This window comes from Mytilus galloprovincialis, chromosome 14, assembly GCF_965363235.1.
Source record: "Mytilus galloprovincialis chromosome 14, xbMytGall1.hap1.1, whole genome shotgun sequence".
Classification (NCBI taxonomy): domain Eukaryota; kingdom Metazoa; phylum Mollusca; class Bivalvia; order Mytilida; family Mytilidae; genus Mytilus; species Mytilus galloprovincialis.
Genome location: NC_134851.1, coordinates 22,416,772 through 22,437,421, shown reverse-complemented (window position 1 = coordinate 22,437,421; position 20,650 = coordinate 22,416,772). Strand labels below are relative to the sequence as shown.

The window sequence follows — 20,650 nt, the reverse complement described above, 5'->3', positions numbered from 1 at the left end:
GTGTTCTCATGCAATTCTACTGATACCTATATGAACATTAAATTGTTGTTCACTGTTGATAGTTTCTCTTACTCTTCTGTTAACGTCCTTGAATAAAGTAGGTAGTTTTAATCTTTACCTTAAATTCGCTGTCTCAAAATGAGTGCTGAGAAAATTTTCAAAAGCGTACACTTACAGTGGTTATTGTTAACATTATAAACAATTCATATTCAAAATAAACGGTACTTCCTTTACATATTTTGGTATAAACAATTAGATTGCCTTTCGAAACAAAACATTTGGCGTCAATAAGTTTGGTCTTAATGAAGAATCACTTAGTCTATACAAAAATTGTCCTGCCCATATAATGCATTGGATATTGCTTAAGACATGTTCAAGGTTTCAGTAAATGGGTTATGTCACAGTTGTTTGTAAAATGCTTAGATCTGAAACATAGCTCATTTACTGTTCCTTGACATCAAGCCGTATATAACTTTATCCTTCAGTTGACAAATCTGGTATGCAAATAAAGCCATCTATATACACTAATGTGGCATCAAAGATCATTCGTATACAATACTGATTATGTGAGCGGAAACCGTAATAATCAAATTATTGTTAATGTCACAGTTTGTTTCTCCCCATAGTATTCGTTCATGAAATGTCAATTTTTATAAAGATATCCAAGCGTAAGTAATAATTGTAGGAGAAAAAACAATGTAAGAATAAGAAAATGTGGTATTATTGCCAATGTAACAACTGACCGACTAAGTTCAAATAAGGTGAATATAAGCAATTATAGGTCAATCTACGACCTACAACACCTATACTGTTTACTCTGCTGTAACAGACTCTGACATGTGAACCTATACAAACTAGACAAAAACTAATGGCCTTATTGATAACATACCAATTTACCGAGAATAATTCTGACAAATAGATTCACTCGTGAATTATAAAATGCAGATATAAGAGTTTTTGTCACTTGAAAGTAAACTCTAGTTTGAAACTGAAGGACGCCTCCGGGTGCAGAAGTTTCTCGCTACATTGAAGACCTATTGGTGGCCTTCGGCTGTTGTCTGATTTTTGGTTGGTTTGTTGTCTCTTTGACACATTCCCCATTTGCATTCTCAATTTTATTGGTTCCGATGTTAAGACAAAAAAAACCCAAAATAATTGTTAGCGGTTTAGGAGAAATTACGATTACTTCAGACTCTGAAGTCACAACCTTAATGTCTGTTGTGAAAAAAAAGGCCAGGAAGATATACGAATGTTCATGATTACAATTGAGACCATGGCTAGTGCAATTATTTCATATTTAATGTATTAATTTGTATGAATGATATACAGATGTCTCCAAGACATTTTCATCATGTTCATAATAGGAAGTTGACAGAGGAAAGACTACATTTTGATTAAAAAAAGTGTAGATAATCATGGTTACATTTGCCAAAATTTAATCTTGAGTCTGGGTATTAAAGGAAGAAATATATCTCTGGATAGAAAACAAATATACGAAACTGACATAAGGAATTGTAATGTAGAAAAATCTACTTGAAAACGTCTCACTGTGTTCAAGAAAAAACCACTGCTTGATTGAAATTAATTGGAAATCTATCACTTTCTTGTAAATATAATCCTCTTGGTGCAATGTGAAAGTGAAATATAATAAGAACGATGAACTAACGTTAACATACTTCAGATGTATTAGAGCATATTATATGTTCAGGCTCAATTCAATTCTTAGTTAATAGATGATGTATAAGAAAACCATATTGTAAGACATGGTGAGAATTTTACTGATTTTATATTTCATTATATCTTTTAATAATTAATTAGTCAGAACATCGTTCTGACAGAAACTGTAATTAATTACTTTACTTTCCACCCTATGAGTTTTCATTAGCAGAGATTATGAGACAATAATTACATTATGGCATCCCTTGATGCCCATAAAAACTATATCAGCAATGTTTGCAATGTTCATTTTGTTTCAAGGTTGAATTTTTAACATTAACGATTTAATCTTTTATAAGATTAGCTATTTATGACAAATGATAGGAAAAGTCAAAAGGTTTTATCATCTCATTTAATGGTTTGTTATTCCATTGTTTGTAATAAGTTAAAAATAAAAACCGAACTCCTAGGAAAATAAAAAAAGGAAAGTCTGTTATCAAATTGAAAAATCAAAAGTTCAAACACATCAAATAACAGTCATATTCCTGACTGGGTACAGTCATTGTATACAAATGATACAGTTTGATATAAATATATATATATATATATGGATGGTTTGAAATAGGCGTTTGTGTTGAGAAAACAGCAATCGAAGATACAAAAAAAAAATGATAAATGAAAGAGCGAATATCATTGCTCTGTCATTAACACAGTATAAATGATAAGACAAACAGCAATCATAAAGATACGACAACTGATAAAGATGTTACGACAAAGTCATTTGAGGCCTGCTTGAATTCATTTTTGAAACACCTGATCGGCCTCTCCTTCAGTTGAGCAAGGCTACATAGGGTCGTGTTTTGAATATCAATATTCTGCCACCAACAAAGATTTGAAACTATTTAAGACGTAGTAACTAGAGCAGTCATTTATGGCCTGATTTAACTCATTTTTGGAACAAAAATCACTTTCTCCCTCAGCCGAGCTAGGCAAACTAATATAGCTAAGTGGTCTGGTTCAACATTCCCTCAAAATTGTTATTGTAACTTTAACAGATTTAATAGTGTTTTTGTTTAAGCTCTACAAGCGCCTTGACGTTTTTGGTTAATCACAGTTTACGTCAGAAAAATTTTTGGTATAGCACCGTAGACTTCCAGACATTTTTGGGAAGTCACCGTTGATGTCAAGACATATTTGATGAAGTACCGTAAACTTCCAGACATCAGTAAATCACCGGTAATGTCTAGACATTTTTGTGTAATCATCCTAAACGTCCATACATTTCTGTTACCGTTGAAATTTGGAGCATTTCTCCGTATTAACTGTGAATAATATTTCATCCATAAGATAATTATACCTACCTAACCCTATTTTAGTATTTAAGTCAAAAGGCAGGACAAAAGTATATTTTTTTTTATTTTACCCTAACGATCGATTCACATGGTCATATATATAGACGAATTGACGTCAAAAATACGTGTAGTAATAAAAAATACAATCTCTTAAAAAAGTCTCATTTGACATCAACAACAAAGGACAACTTAAGTTAATAAAGATATTCGCATATCTCCTTAAAAGTAGAAAATTGTTCACACGTTGCAATGAAACAATCATTTATATGATTTGTCTTGCCTACATCTATTATATTACTGATACCTTTCTGTAAGTTTCCATGCAATAACTGCAAGATACTTAATTTCAATCACTTATGCAAGAAAACAACTTCATGCGTTCTTTCCCTCTTCATCTTTTAAATATGCACCTTTGAAGTTGAATTGCTGTTTATAGCTTCAAATGTCAAAGATGCACATAAAAACAAATCTAATTGTAAATAGATCAGATACAGTTTTACTTTATCTGAACACAATGTAAAAGGAATATTATAAACGCATAGGAACAACATTTTGAGCACCTGCGACAATCCTGTTTTTGGTGGTCGTGTTGCTGAGTCTTTAATTTTCTATGTGTATATTGCTGTTTGTCTATTGGTCGCTTTTACATTTTTGAGTTATGTCTTCGTCGGTTCATTTTCTATTTATGAATTTGAATTTACACATCTTTAGCCTCTTTTTTTTTTACATTTTTCACACATTCTCGTGTGTACAATTCTGATACAAAATTAATGCTGAGCATCATAATTACAATACGAGTGTAAAACATGCTGAACCCTCGGGCGTCTGCTACTTAAATTTTGAATCAATAAGAAGCGGAGAACAGTCTGTATATAATTATTGCTGTCTTGCTTGCAAAGTAGTCCAAAGTTACCGATGATTTTTTTTCAAAATTTATATCTTCATAATGTTCTTATGACATCATAAACATGATTAATAAAATTAAAATAAAATAAAACAGCATGGTCTTTTTAGTGAATTCAGTGCAAATTTCAAAATGCTATTTTTTTGTAGCTGAGTATATTAGTTCTGACATAATCATACGGATATCGTATCATTGAAGTTGAATAGATGAATTGAAAATAAGTAATGAATCTCCCTTATGTATAGCTCTGGTTCCTTGTTAGGATCATATTCGACAATACTACCTGTGTTTTCCGGTTAATCCAACACATCAACGATTTTATAAGATATTGTATTTTCACATGCCTTTGTCTCAAAACGGATTACTGAATTGATATTGATTGTCGAAAGGCGCATCTGATGAGAGAAAACATAAAATAACACATCGTGTTATCGTTTATATACATCCTTTGCTTACTTTTAGAAGTAAATCCACGAATATTTTACTACAGGCCATATCTATGTGTATTTCCACCTAAATTATAAACTGTAAAAAGTTATCAAAGATACTAGGTTTATCACTTGATACATCAGACACTCGATTCGGCTAATAAGATGTATCAGTAACGCTCATATCAAAATAGTTAGAAAACAAAAACTTAGAGCAAAGTTGAAGAGCGTTTAGGACCCTAAATTAAAAAAATGTTGTGCGAAAGTAATCTCTGCCTTGGATAAGACAATTCTTAGTATTTCCAATAAATCATACTTTTGCAAATAGTATTTTTTTTTTTAAAATAAGCATATAAATATACCCTCAGGAACAATACGTCCACCAGGAGTGCCTTCAACCCAGTGGTTTTAATAGTTATCCAATGTGTATGGTTGATAATTTGATAAGCCAGACGTGTATTTCGTCTTATTTCGTCTCAATAAGACTCATCATTGACGCTCATATCAAAAAGGTAGAAATCCAAAGCGAGTACAAAGTTGAAGAGCACTGAAAACCCAAAGTTCCAAAATATTGTGCCAAATACGGCTAAGGTATTCTATGCCTTGGATTAGAAAATCCTTTGTATTTCAATTAATTCATACTTTTGCGTGTTTATCAAAAGTGGAGTAGATATGAGTGGTTCGGATGAGAGCCCACTCTTAAAACCAATGTAGTAATTCATAGATTATCAAAGTTCCTATTCTAGTTTCATTACAAGCAAATAGTTTAGAGACAGTAGGACAAGGGCATATATAATTCATTGTTGAATACTCTTTGTTGACCTTTTTTAAATTTTCAATATCCCTGTCTTTTAGTGTTTAATTTCCTCATTGATAATCATGTCACGTTTTACATTGAGGAATTTATTACTCTTTCTTTGATTAACAAAACGAAGCGTTACAAATACGTAAATATTATTAAATCGTGAAAATTTGCTTTACTTGTTGCAATTGTCGTTGATAAAGAAATAAATTCATTTATAATACTTGCACTTACTTAAGTCTGGTTTTATTAAACATGTTTAAATAAATGAAGTTTACGTGATATAATACTAAAAGCAGATCAATCCGGTAATATTACCAGCAAAAGAGACCTAATGGATTGCAAAGCAACATATATATTGCTTTATCCGCTAAAGTTTTGATCTCTAAGGATTATAAAGACATTAAAAAATATGCCCATTTGCAAATAACAAATTACAAATGTTAAATGTGACAAGAAAGATTAAAGGGACCTCTGCAAACAAGGAAGTATATTAAATATTATTTGTTAGTTATAGATATTTGATTTAAACGATATATAATAGGAGATCACACAGAACTACTGTGCTGGAATTACAAATTATTTGTATACGTTGAAATACTTAATGGAAGTTAATCCCGAGATTAGTTTGTAAAAAGCTACTAGTAAATAAAAAAGGATTATAGTGGTCTTATGACAGAGAATATCGATAACCATAAATGGTTATGAAACTACGCATAGTGTAACAAAATGAAATTTTACTTATGTAAAATATGAATAATTTCTCTGACATAGTTTCAACAATTACGCATAAGTAAGCAACCGAGTTTGACTATTTGTATGTATGTTAAAAAATGCTTTGCTATATAAGTACACTTATACGCAATCGAGTGAATTATATAAATAAAATACTGATATAAAGGATTTTACAAACTTCACAAGATTTGAATTTTGAAATGTTATACATAAAAAGACAAGAGTACCACAAATAAAAATAAAAATGCAGTAAGCGAAATGTATTGTTTAATCAGCCATAGATACCCCTATGACGTCATCAGAAAGGATATACAATCGACACAACATTAAATAAAACTTTATAGGAAAGTGGGATTATTCGATTGAATTAATCATTTTTACTTACATCAAATTAAACGAAAATTTAGATTATATATTGATTATAAGACCATGTATTTATCGTTTATAATGATTTCTTACTTATCAATTTACTTAAATATTTTCGTAAATAAAACGGAAAACCAAACATTTCCTCAGTCACATTCATACAAGACTGATAAACAAACTATGCAATACACTTACTTTTTAGGCAACGTATTTTAGGTCTTGTTCAGTGTATGTTTGGTTTGTATTCATATTCATGTTGTTTAATGTTTTTTTTTTCATTTGGGTATATATAATTATAATAGTATGTCTATTTATTGTTTAAGATATTTAACAGTGTTTTAAACAACAAATTTGACATTCACTTTAGCAGTACAGACGCAAACACTTACAATAGTCTAAATGTAGTATCATTGTGGTTTAACCTAACATTAAATACAATTTATACATGTCACTTTATCTTCTTACCACATATCGCAATGCATCCTACATGTACGATCAATGGAAGATAAATGTGATAAAGACAATCCTTCTGTATAATGGTAAATTGTTTCGCAGACTGTCTGTAAAATATAGTAAATCTTTTCATACATGCCACTCTATCGTACTTCCATCGCCTGGAGATAGATGTAATATTAACAATCTTTTATATCAATTGTTTTCTCATACTATCATGGAAATGCAGTATTTGACATACATTTTGGGGTAATTCGGGATTCTCAAACTACACACAATTAACGAAAGGACGAACAGAAAACCTACTGAGGTTGTTACCGGGAATGTCATTTGTAAACTAATTGAACTCATTTTTGAAACACCTGATCGCTACTTCTTTAAAAACATTTACTACAAATAAATAAGATAGTAGAATAACTAGCTGCATTTGTCGTTAATAAAATAGAACATATTCCTTTCGAATATTTGCATTTACTTCAGTCTGCTTCTGTTTATAATGTTAAGGTAATGAAGTTTGCGTGATATGTTATTTAAAAGGAGATCAATTTATGATAACACTTAATATTCTTAATGGACCGAAAACGGACATAAAATTTTGCAATATCCGCTTAATCGTTGAGCGCTTAAGATTATAAAGAAAAAGACAGGAAAAATATACCAATTGACAAATCACAAATGTTGAATTGAGCCGGGAATAGATCTACGTAAATGATATCTGCTTTTTTATTTATAACATAACAATATAAATTCCACAGTTTGCTAATGACAGGATACGATGTATATTGGGTCGAAGTGAGTAGTCATAATAGTAAGAACCTACTTCCAGTGGTCTATAAAAAAACAAATGCCAATAATAACTACTTCTTAACTTTGATGAATGTTCCGCATATGTTTTCAGTTGTTTATCATCAAATGCTTCATCTATTGTTTTGGCGTAAAGTTTGAATCTTCTTAGAAAATATGCCAATTCGCAAATTACAAATTTTAAAATGTACAAACAAGATTAAATTGAGTCAGACAAACAAGCAAGTATAAGATGTCACGTGTAATTCATTAACAAATCATATCCCCTTGAATCTATAGGAGGTTAGATATAAGATATTACACTTTAGCTATAGATCTTTGATTTAAACGAAATAGAATAAGAGATCAAATGGAATAACTGTTATAGAGTTACAACAGATTTGTACATAACACCTTAGAACCGTATCCCTCTTCACTTACAGTAGTTCCACATATAACATGAATGTGTTTGTCACATTTACTACTCATATGATCTCCCAGTGTATCTTTTTCACATACATAGCACTTTAAGACATCCTGAAAAACAGTTTGAATAAATAATAAGATAAAAACATTTAATTTTGTGTAACTATAAATATTTATCAAGCAGGACTAGAATAAATCTGTTTATAAAGTTTAGTTACAATTTTTTGATAATAACGTTTTTGTTTATAATGATCGTTGGATTTTACACTTAATCTAAAAATGTTAAACATTAAATTACATTGAAATAATGTAATACTTTAGTTAAAGCCCTCCAAGATAAAAGAGTCGTTTTAATATTTTTTTAAAATATTTCTAGTTACTTTTTACAACTTACCATTTGCGTTTCATCAGTGATTGAAGAAGAAAGTTTCCTCATTTTGAATTTGATTCTGGTATATAGAGGGCATTGTCAATGTTTTCTGTAGTATTTGAAGTTATAGGTTGGTTATTTAAAGACTCCGACTGGAGCTGACGTAAGTCCTCCTCCCTTTCTAAGGTCACAAATATTTCTTACGGAACTTTAGTTTTTGATGTTAATCCATTTGTTGCACATTTAGCAAACAAGGCTTCATAGGGGGATCGTCCAATGCCTTTGTTTAGATCTTAATTCTTTTGAATCTGGACGAACTTGATACTAATTGACCACTTTGTTGATTCTATGTCCCTCAGCCATGCAGTTAGCATGTCATGGATATCTCCATTCGATCGCTCAATGCTAACCTGTGATTGGGGATGTCTTTGTTTGCCATGAACGATAACAAGTTCTGGTCACATTAATTTTAACTAAGATATGACCAAAGCTGTGAATTCCCGACCATTGTCTCTTTGCAGTATATTGGGCGCACCAAAAATTGTAAAAAATATCAGTCAGATTGAAAACCTCCTCTGATGGACATTTTGAGGTTAGAGCTTTAATGTTACAAAATTTTGTAAGGTGGTTTTGAAACACTATAATAAATTTATAGTTCCATCTGGGTTTGATTGAAAATGCATCCAATCAACTTGTCCTCTACTGTTAAAGTCTTTAGATAAATTGGGTTTCACTACTCCTTCTTTCCCTATATGTTTTTTTCATATTGCAATTTTCACAAAGTGACAGAATTAATTCAATTGCATCACGGGAAATATTAGCATATTCATTATTAAGTTATTTTATCATGCGATCTCATGCCGCCACGACCTGTTTTTTTATGTGCCTTTTCCAAATTTAAACATTTTCAAAAACATATTATAAAGATTACATTGAGTCTCTCCCTTTTAATATTGGATACAATCACTTTTTTTAAATCTTTTTTGAATTTTTGTACTTCGATAAAAAAAGTTTGATACAATTCTGTTTTGAATAAGAAAATTACTAAAATTTAAAGACTTGTCAAATAAATATTTATTAATTTTTGGAATGTAATTTAGGAACTACTTTATTTCAAGAAAAAAATCACTAAATGTACTTAAATAACAGATTTCACTTATTGCCTAAAAATCATGTTCGGCAATAGGATGAATAATCATCATCAGATTTCAGGTAATAAGCTTAATGCCTAAAAATTTCAGGCAATAACTCAATGCCTAGGCGTTAGCTTGTTGCCTAGGATTTAAGCTTAATGCCTAATTTCACTTATTGGCGCTAACATATACGTTGATATACTTAATGGAAGTTAATTCCGAGATAAGGGTGTTAGATATTAGAATGTGTTTATAACTACCAATCTGACATGCACTTTAGTAGTTCAGACGTGTTATAGACGCGAGAATTGCAATACCCTTAATGTAGTAACATTGTTTTGTTCCAACATTAAATACAATTAATAAACGTTACTTTATCTTCTTACCACAAATCGCAATGCATCCTACATGTACGATCAATGGAAGATAAATTTAATAAAGACAATCCTTCTGTATACTGGTAAATGGTTTCGCAGACTGTCTGCAAAATACAGTAAATCTTTTCATACATGTCACTCTATCGTACTACCATCACTGGGAGATAGATGTAATACTTCCAATCTTTTATATCAATTGTTTTCTCAGACTATCTGAAGAAACTACATTACACCTTATGATACATAACGTTTTATGTTTCGATATTTTGTTCATTTCCGAAAGATTAATGTCCTAGATTTGAATCAATATAGATCGTGATTAAGGAAAGGACACATTTCTTTTAACGGTAATTCGGTGACGTCATTTATTTTCCCATGAATTCAAGATGAGACCCCTCTTATTCCTCCTTTCTTACTTGTTTAAGATATAAACAATTGGAAATTGGTGTATACGTCAAAGAACCAGCAACCAGATGACACACACAATATTGAGTAAATTCAATAGCAAACATCAATGATCATCTATAATCAAGGAATGAACGAAAAGGCGAACTGAAATAATAAAGGATATAACAAATACTAAAGGTGTTACTGAGACAGTCATTGACGCCTACCTAAACCCAGTTTGAAACACCGGATTGCACGGAAATCCTTTCAAACGAGTTTGTTTTGTTATGTGTATTTTCATAAAATTTTGACATTCATCAAACAATAAATGTTTTGTACAATGGTATCATTTATGTTTACAGGCATCAGGGTTTAATGATCATTTCGTTATTGATTGCTCTATATGACCTGTCTTTATCTTAATCTTGACCTTTTGTGTTTAGGTGGATTATAACATACATATATTTCTAACTTACAGTAAATTCAAAACTTTTTGCAAAAAGGGCGACAGAAATATAATCGGAATAGTTTAAACTAGCATTTTGAAATTTGTTTCATTATTTTTCTTTTATCGCAAAAATTTAAATAGTCATAAATGATAAAATTAACAGTATCATTTATTTCATATTGAGTACTATACACACATTAACATATTCTAAATAAACAAAACGAAGCCATAAAAAGCGCTACAAATAACGTAAATATTGTTTAAAACAGAAAATGTGTTACGCTTGCTGCGATTGTCGTCAGTAAAATTGAATACATTAATTTCGAATATTTGCATTTACTTTAGTCTGCTTCTGTATAATGTTAAGTTAATGAAGTTTGCTGTGATATATTACTTAAAAGTAAATCAATCTAGAAAAACACCAAACATTCCTAATGGACCGAAAACGAACATAAATATTGCAATATTCGCTAAAACGTTGATCGCTGAAGATTATAAAGACATAACTGCAGGAAAAACATGCCAATTGACAAATCACAAAAGTTGAGTTTGAGCCGGAAGTTGAAATAGATAATATCTGCCTTTATAACATAACAATAAAAGTTGCACATTTTGCTAATGACTTAATATGATATAGCTGAGATCGAAGTGTTTTAGTTCTTATATTAAGAACTTCTTCCATTGGTCTATACAAAAAAAATGTATTAAAAAACATTTTATGCTTTGATGAGTTTCCTGCATTTGTTTTAAGTCGTTTATCATCAATTTCGTATTTTGTCGTTTTGGCGTTATGTTTGAGTTTCATAAAACCAAGAAAGCAGTATGAATGAACGCAAATAAATTTTATTTATGCAAAGGGGAGTATAATGATAAAAACTTTTATTCTGATATTTAATGCATGTATATGTATTTATTTATTGCTAAAAGCGTAAAAATAGATCTCGCAGTTTTGTTCATTCTTAAATAATCGCAATAATGAATTCATGTTATAATATATAAATTTACAGTAATATATAGTATATATATGAAAACTTCATTTATGTAAAATGAAAACTTTTTTCTGACAACATTACAACAGGTATGCAGGCGGGTTCGTCTATGCAACTATGTTCAACATTGACCTAGTTATGATTGGGTAGAAATGCATGAATTTTAAAGCCAACAAACATAGAGAGTCACAAATACATATGTCAAGATATGAACTGGTCAAGTACCAAGTACTGTCAAAATCTCATTGTATTTAAATTTGTTTTATATGAATTGCTTTAATAAATATCCATATGATATAGAAATTAAGATATAGAACCTTTATCCGAACCTTTATAAATTCGAAAACCGGGTTACTACTAAATGTGCGCTTCAAAAGTTGAAAATTTAAACACTTTATTACATCGCCCTTTTCTTGTCTTTTTACAATCATAACTTGAATATATTGGTTTTCTGGAATGCTTACCCTTCCGGAGCACCTGATTACACTCCCGGTTTTTAGTGGAGTTCTTGTTGTTTCTTAATTATTATTTATAACTGTTGATGTAAATGTCCTTTGGTTTTGTGAATCTTTGTTTACTCCTTAGTTTTGATTATTATTGTCTTCTGTGATGCTCGGCATAAACACAATTTACCGTCTGATGCTTAGGAACATTACATATCTGATTTTGTAATTAGAATAGCTTAATTATGATTTTAATTTTGAAATGTTTTACAAATGTTAAATAATTATAAGAAAAACATTTCAATATTGAAATAAAAATGTTACATAATAGAGATAAAAATGCAGTTTCAGTGAAGAAAACTTACTGTTTCAGATGACACAGGTAGACGTCATCGGTTGAAAACAAAAATTGATAAAAGACATGTGCAGTCATTAAATACATTAGAACAGTTTTACTTACATCAAATTAAAAGATAATGGTATTCATTTTGTGATTAAAAGATCACAATGTTATCGTTTATGCAGAAGCTACTTATCAATTCATCATGATAAATGAATCACTAAATCAATATTATTACTTCAAATGTGTTTGTATTTCGAAGGTTATGATATCATACATTTGATAGACAAGCAGACATTATATTACAATTTAAGTCTTCAGTGTGTTCTAACTCTTGTTCAATAGATGTTTGATTTCTGCAAACCTATTCCAGTCGTGTTATAGTTTTTCTGTCTCTATAACTTACACTTTAATATGTATCCATAGTTAAAGATGGTAAACCATATATAATACTTCTAATGTGAAATGGAATTTAACTGTGGAGACATGTAGCAAAAAAAACAAAAACAATCCTGTAATAATTCGAAAAATTTTAACATGTCACTTTATGTTTCTACCATTATCCGTCTTAAATGCACATTCATTTCTAGGAAAGAAATGTGATAAAGATAATAATTTTCTACTTTTAAGATGTTTTTTTTTTCTTTTAACTTTTTGAATAAAGCACTTACACCTTTCCAAACATATCACTGCTATTTCTGGAAGATAAAGGCAATCCCTTGTTTAAATTAGATTCTCAAATAATCTGAACAATATGTAGTACATCTGTTTATACCTGGAAATACATTGTCCTTCTATTCTTGAGCTGTAGACGTAATATGTGGTTAATAAAATTTTTGACGGACTATCTGTACACTGAAAAAATACACTAGTCAAACTGACTAGCTTACCTAGTCAAACTGACTGTCCACAGGATGACTATGTCAAAAGTCAAAGTGACTTTAAAAAAGTCAATTGACTTATTACTTTTGTAAATTAACTAGCTTTTCTAGTCACCCTGACTTTGTTAAAATAGTATTTGTACTAGACCAATAGTCAAGTCTACTTATCATTCTAGTCAAGTTATCTCTTGCTGCGCACGCAGACTGACTAGCCAGTCCATAAGATAATGCATGTTCCACATGCATTTCCTCATTCTCAAGAGCGTCCAGTGAAGAGAAAAAAAATTGACTGCAAAATCTAAACATAGGCTTAACGAAATCAATCAGAAACAAACTTCAGGAAACGACTGACAATAAACCCCCTTAAAGAAAACATGTCCTTTGGTGGATAATTGTCTCAAATATATTATACCACATTTCTCAATTATGTACTTCTTGTTGATTTTATAAACCTGGTAACATTTGTGTATTTTTATGTTGTTTTTTTTTGTGTTATTTTAGAACACTAACATTAAGAATAGTAAATAAAAATACTATAAACAAAGCAAAACATTTAATATCATTTATTTTGATAATTCTGGTCCGAACTCGGTCATCAGTTGTTCTTGGTCCCACCAATACTGCTTTGACTGTTCGGAATGCATCCCTGTTCCCTGGTTCTTCTTTCCAGATCTGCAAAATACAGAGATCGAACGTAAGATGTGAATAGAATAGAATAACCGATAGTGAAGTGTGTAATGAAACTTTAGTTTCACAGACTCATTTGAAAAATTTTGCCTATATACTCTGACCTTGAACCAAACGCACTTGTTTGTATTACATGTCCCATGTTCACATATTCTGAAATATTTAACTTTTTGGTTGTTTCTTTTAAAGTACATGCATGTACACATATACATGTACATGAGCAGCAATGAATTACAGACAACAAATAATTATTATGGATTTTTTTTAAATATACAACACAAGTTCACTTCTCAGCAGAAGAACTGGCTCAAGACAGCAGATGCATCTTTCCAATCCTAAAGGAACGAAGATTCCTTGTGTCGTAAAAATATGAGTTGTTTCAGTTTGAATTTTGCATTTAAAAAAGTAAAGGTTAACTGAATTCATTTTTCATTTCTTTATTCTTAAATGTACAAATGTCCATTTAATTTTACTTCAGTTTTGTTTTCAATATTTTCTGTTCTTTGACCATACACTTTTTTCATTCATTTTTTGTACATAAATAAGGCCGTTAGTTTTCTCGTTTGAATTGTTTTACATTTGTCATTTCGGGGCCCTTTACAGCTGACTATGCGGTATGGGCTTTGCTTATTGTTGAAGGCTGTATGGTGACCTATAGTTGTTAATTTCTGTGTCATTTGGTCTCTTATGGAGAGTTGTCTCATTGGCAAATATACCACATCTTCTTTTTCATACTTATAGTAATACACTTACCAAAATATTGCCATATCAGTCTGTTTCTTTCTATTTTTAAGTAACTGATATTCTTGAAATCTTATGTACAATTGATATAGGTCAACCTTATCTCCAGGTCAGGTTTTTCAATTTTTTTGTTTACTGACTAAATAACTTGGTTAGCAGAGGATTTTTCAGAATCGTGAGAATAAACACTTTTCTGAGGTGGGTTGCTAATTGTCATGATTGTCTGCGAACAGGTGTCAACTGTACGGTCAGTTTCTGAAGACGAACTTGGAGCAAAGCAACAGCATGACCTTGCACATGAACAATAGCCTGAAATATTCACAGATTCCTTTTTCTTTTGTCGATTTTGTTTACTCTTCTTTCTTTTGTATTTTATCTTTGAATTTAAGGAATGTCTACCCATATAATTGTTGTAAATAAAATAATATAATTGATTAAGCATATATAACCCTTACATTTTCACTCCTTTAAGTTTTCTTAATGTACCCAACACCTGGAGACTTTATTATAGTTTATATAGCAACTGTAAGAATTAGGAAAAGAAAAGAGATATATGTATGCAGCTCAAAATATTTGCAACACATAAAAAAAATTATACTCAAGTCCTGTCAATCTTGAACAAAGCTTTTACACCAAAACCAAGCGACTTTAAAGAAGAGAACAAATAGGTGTAGCTGGTAGAATCAATATAGCCAGAGGGCAAGGGGGAATTCAGGGGTACCTCCCCCAAAAACAAATCATTAATCAGTGGCAGATCAAGAACGTTATGTAAGGGGGCTCACTTACTGACCTAAAGGGGGACGCTACAGTTTTGTTCAGTGATTCCCTATATAAGCAACCAATATAATTTATTATATTTCCCACAAAGCCCCCCCCCCTTTCCCCCTCTGAATCCCCCTATGTTAATTAATACCTCCAATAGTACGCAATCATGTACACATATGTATCGACATGTTGTTGAAAAGTAGAATTCAGATATTTAATTTAAATTCATACCGATTTAATTTAGACAAAAAACAAATAACGATTGATATAGCTGTGTGTCATTTTCATGTGAAAAAAAATGGATTGAACGGGCGCAGCCATGTTTATTTTCAGTGTATCCTCATTGTAACCGTTTGCCAGCACATGAGCAACGTTGTCTTTATAGTTATATTTACCATGTTTACCTGTTTACGATTTCTTAAAAAAAATAGGTGTTAATTATAACATTAAAAAATTACAAACTTTGCAGAACATAAGAAATATTTACCTTTTTTCTAAGGAAACGATGTGAACTTCTTGTCCCTTTTCTTTGTTATGAAAGCACGTGTTGAGGCGCGAGAAGATGTGCGTCGGCTATCCAGATGTATAAGATAAGACGTCATAGCGGGCATCATCAAATTTCACTATGCATGCTGAGTAAAGGTACTAGGTTAAACAGTAGCGATTTTATCTACTAGACATCTAACTGAGATTACTAGACAGACTAGTCATTCTGACTAGGTATTTTTTTCAGTGTACAATGCGTAGAACACCTTTTCAAATCTAAAATAATGAGACATGACCATTACTTTTATGATAGCGAAAGGTAGGTATTTGCATTCGCTCCAAGAAAGTTATGATTCTGCACAATGAATAAGTATTTTCAAATTATCTATGTATTTTCAATGTTTTATAAGATCCTACTTATAATTCGTCACATTATATTCATGTTACTGGTTTACACTCATGCCTTTACTATATTTGTTTTCTGTGATACATTGAAGGATTCAATAACTTATTGTGTGCTGCTCGTGAATATCGTTTCTGTGATTTTGTTAAAAGATTTCCGGTATAGAAAGTGTGAAATGTTTTATATTCAACTGATAATTATATAATATAAAAAGTAAACAAAATACAGTGAACAGATTTAAAAATGGATATACTGTTTATGATGACAAAGATCGTCGCATGACGTCATCCGTAGAAATAAAATGCGATTTGAAAGACACTATCAGAGGTTTTCAGTTATTTGATACATACAATCATTTTTACTTACCTCGAATTATATAATAATTGCATGTTTATTTAAAAAAAAATATAAAGATTTGATAGTTAACGCAGATTACTGATTCAATTGATTATACATGGTTGTACATACAGCAGTATCAAGACGAGGATGAATATTCTTAAATCTCCAAAGTTATCATACAAATGAAACAGACAAACATACATTGCACTTGTCCAACGCCTTTTATATTTTCGTGTACCTATTGTTGTCGATCTATGCTATTTCTGTCATTGGAAAACTGCCGAGTTTGCTCATATGACTTTATATTAATGTTTAAAACTTTCTATCAAACAGTGCCTACATGTACTAATGTGACATGTACTTCAGCAAGACAAACCAATGACAGACGCGAACATACACGATTATCTAAATGTACTGAAAACGTGATATTTGAGACAATTAGATGCAATTCATACATCGTCCTACTCTATAGCTCGACATGATCCTACATGTATCATATATGGAAAACAGATCTGATAAAGACAATACTTTTCTAAACATTGACTTTGTTTTACACTTTATTTTTTTTTTTCTAAAATTATTGAAGCATTATGCGGTACATGTCATTTTATTGTACTCCAATTTCGAAGAAATTGATTTAATATTGACAATCTGTAAGTGTTCTGAAATAATTTCTCAAATTGTCTTAGCCATGCAATCCATCTGTTCATACTTTGAAACGATGTCGCCTTTATATCTATGATAATTGTTTTAGAATTTTGGATCCTTAATTCTCTCTAACTTTGTACTTGTTTTGGCTTTCAAACTATTTTGATCAAAGCGTCACTTAAGGAATAACAGTACTGTAGTTGAAGTGTTACCACCGTCAATTGTAGATGTGACGGTCGCAAATGCAGTTTTACTGGCCACGCGTAGTGTTATTCCGATTCTAATGCATTTCAAAAAGAAATAATACGATAGAAAATTTTGGTAAATGTCTAAATTTGACAAATATAAAAAGTCCACGAAACTTAATGAATGATTTTGGCGCAAAGAGGTCATACAAATGAAAACTTACAAACTGGAGGTTATTACATTACGTTACCTGTACGCTTCAAATTCGGACAAAATAACTTGAAAACGGAGAATTCGACGTAGGTGTTGTTTTATTTTGGATTATATAGTAGTTATCGGACATTTGTTGATTCACTCATTTCAAAATGGTTGTCCCTCCTTAGTTACGTCTGGTCAACTGTGGATTTGACGGCAAATTATAGCCAATGAAAAACATTTTTTTCATACAAATTTCATTAGAATCATGAGTCTTATGTAGACAAAAAAAATGTCTGGCGTATCAAATTGAAGAATGGTACCTTTGATAACTATATAGATATATGTGAAAAAGGCAAGCCTTCGTCATGAATATTTTTTGCCGACTGTCTTCACATGCACTGTGGTATATACCAGTAATTGTATCGTCCATCTATTCTAAAGAAATGAATGAACACTTATGACAGTAATTTTTATAATAGATCGTTTTCCCATACTATTAGAAGCTGAACTATGGAGTACATCTGTTCATACGTGTAATCATATCTTTGTACTTTTGGGAAACAGATCTTCCAAATATAATCCTTATCAATGAATTTTCGTCTTAGAATGTCCAAACAATGCAGTACATCTTTTGATACATGCTATTTTATTGTCTTTCCATTCCTTGGAGATAGATATACTATTATAAAATCAATCATGTTCTATAAAATATTGACTAAGGCTATACAAAGTATCTATATAATATGCAGTACATCTTTTCATACACGTTTTATATTCGTCCTTTAATTTCTAGATGATAGCTGTTATGAGGACAATCCTTTTCTGTATTTGAAGAATGCAGTACATCTTTCACATATGTCACTTCAACCTCTATAAAATAGATACACAATATAATAAAGACAATTTCTTTTCTATAAAATAATCTAAGAGACTATATGAACAATGTAGTACATATCTATACATGCAATTTATTTTCCTACCATTTCCTTGAAATAGATGTTATTTAGACAATCCTTTTCTATACAATGTTTTCTTAAACTTACTGAACAGTATGCAGATGATCTTTTGATGCATGTCACTTTATCGTCTTTCCGTCTTAGATGGATGATAGATGATAGTTTTCAAAAGTCAATATATGATTTATTGTCTCAAATTATCTGTACAATGCAGCTAACATTTACATAGATATAGGAAGATGTGGTGTGAGTCCCAATGCGACAACTCTTCGTCCAAATAACAATTTAAAAAAAAGTAAACCATTATAGGTCAATGTACGGCCTTCAACAAGGAATCTTTGCTAACACCGAACAACAAGCTATAAAGGGCCCCAAACTTACTTTTTTAAAACAGGGAAACCAACGGTCTAATCGATATAAAATAAAAAAAAAAAAAAAACGAGAAACTAGAAACATGTAAAGATTACATAAACAAACGACAACTACATCAGATTCCTGGCATAGGACAGCTGCAGACATTTGCAGCGGGATTAAAAGTTTTAATGGATCCAAACCTTCTCCCTTTTTCCTAAACAATAACATAGAAAAATACACATTAAAATATCAATTGACAGGCTTAACTCAATCAAAAAACGTACAATAATACACTATAAACGAATAAATTTGATCTGCGATATCTGAATGCAAATGCACAGTTAATAAAATATTAGGGAAAAACATTTAAGGCCAAAAAGCAAACAAACAAGTCCAAACAAAGCCATGGCAAGTCACCACTGTGAAATATTTAACCCTTCAAAAATATTAACTTTAGACAAAAAAAAAAAAAAAACAGTTTAAAAAAAATACAGGTAAATCTTGAAGTTTATACAAATATAGTAAGAAGAAGTGAAAAGGTCCGAAATATCGTGAACCTAAATCCATCAATTGGAAATACAACTTTAAAATTTTGATGGACTCAGTCGAGGATTATGCCAGGCAATGGGCTAAACGTGAACAGGAAGACGTAGACACTCTATCCGAATGGATTAAGGCAGTGAGGTCGTTAATACAAATCAGAATTAAGAAACTGAATGGGTCCATCAATGCCCATGCTACGTCAATCTTTAAAGACCCAAATGTTGCTAAACACTTATCCGACCTCCATGATAAATATGTTGTTGTCCCCGCAGACAAAGCCCCAAATAACATCGTTTTTGTCTGTAAAAGTCACTACATTAATTGCTTGATAAACGAATTAGGTATAGACAATTCACTTGGAAACTCAACATATACCCTCACGACACTTACCAAAGAGGAAATCCTGGATAATCATAGGTCTGTTCTTTGTTCCTTTGGTATTTCAATCAAAGATGAAGAACTGGATCTTCCATCACTCTATTGGATACCTAAACTACATAAGTGTCCTTACAAACAACGGTATATTGCTGGGTCTTCCAAGTGCTCCACGAAACCTCTTTCTAAATTATTAACATCTATTTTATCAGCAATCAAAGACGGGCTTCAAAGTTATTGTGAAACTGCCTATTCTAGAGGTGGCGTGAATCAGATGTGGATACTTAAAAATTCCAAAGATCTTTTAGAGTACATACAATCTAACTCTCTTTCATCTTGTAACAGTATTAAAACATTTGACTTTTCTACTCTTTACACAAGTATTCCACATTCCAAACTAAAAGACAAATTGAAAGAGTTGGTATTACTTTGCTTCATAAAAAAGAATGGCCAACGTAGATAAAAGTATCTTGTTTTAGGGAGGGATAAATCATACTTTGTAAAGAATCACTCTGATTCAAACAAAAAATTCTCTGAAACCGATATTATCAAGATGCTTGATTTCTTGATTGACAACATATTTGTAACGTTCGGAAGACATGTTTTTCAACAGACTGTCGGCATCCCAATGGGAACAAACTGTGCCCCTCTACTTGCCGACTTGTTTCTTTATTATTATGAGGCTGACTTCATGCA

The 20,650-nt window shown here is 31.0% G+C and overlaps 2 long non-coding RNA genes across 2 annotated transcripts in view; one reads left to right on the top strand and one right to left on the bottom strand.

Annotated features, from left to right (window-relative positions):
* Window positions 1-20,650, top strand: part of LOC143058495 (uncharacterized) — a 45,409-nt gene that overhangs the window by 10,640 nt on the left and 14,119 nt on the right. The window lies entirely within an intron of this gene.
* LOC143058834 (uncharacterized) lies at window positions 13,822-15,099 on the bottom strand. Its single transcript, XR_012973250.1, has 2 exons — window positions 14,714-15,099; window positions 13,822-13,945 (listed from the first exon to the last, which is right to left on the bottom strand). It is a non-coding gene; the product is annotated as an uncharacterized LOC143058834 (long non-coding RNA).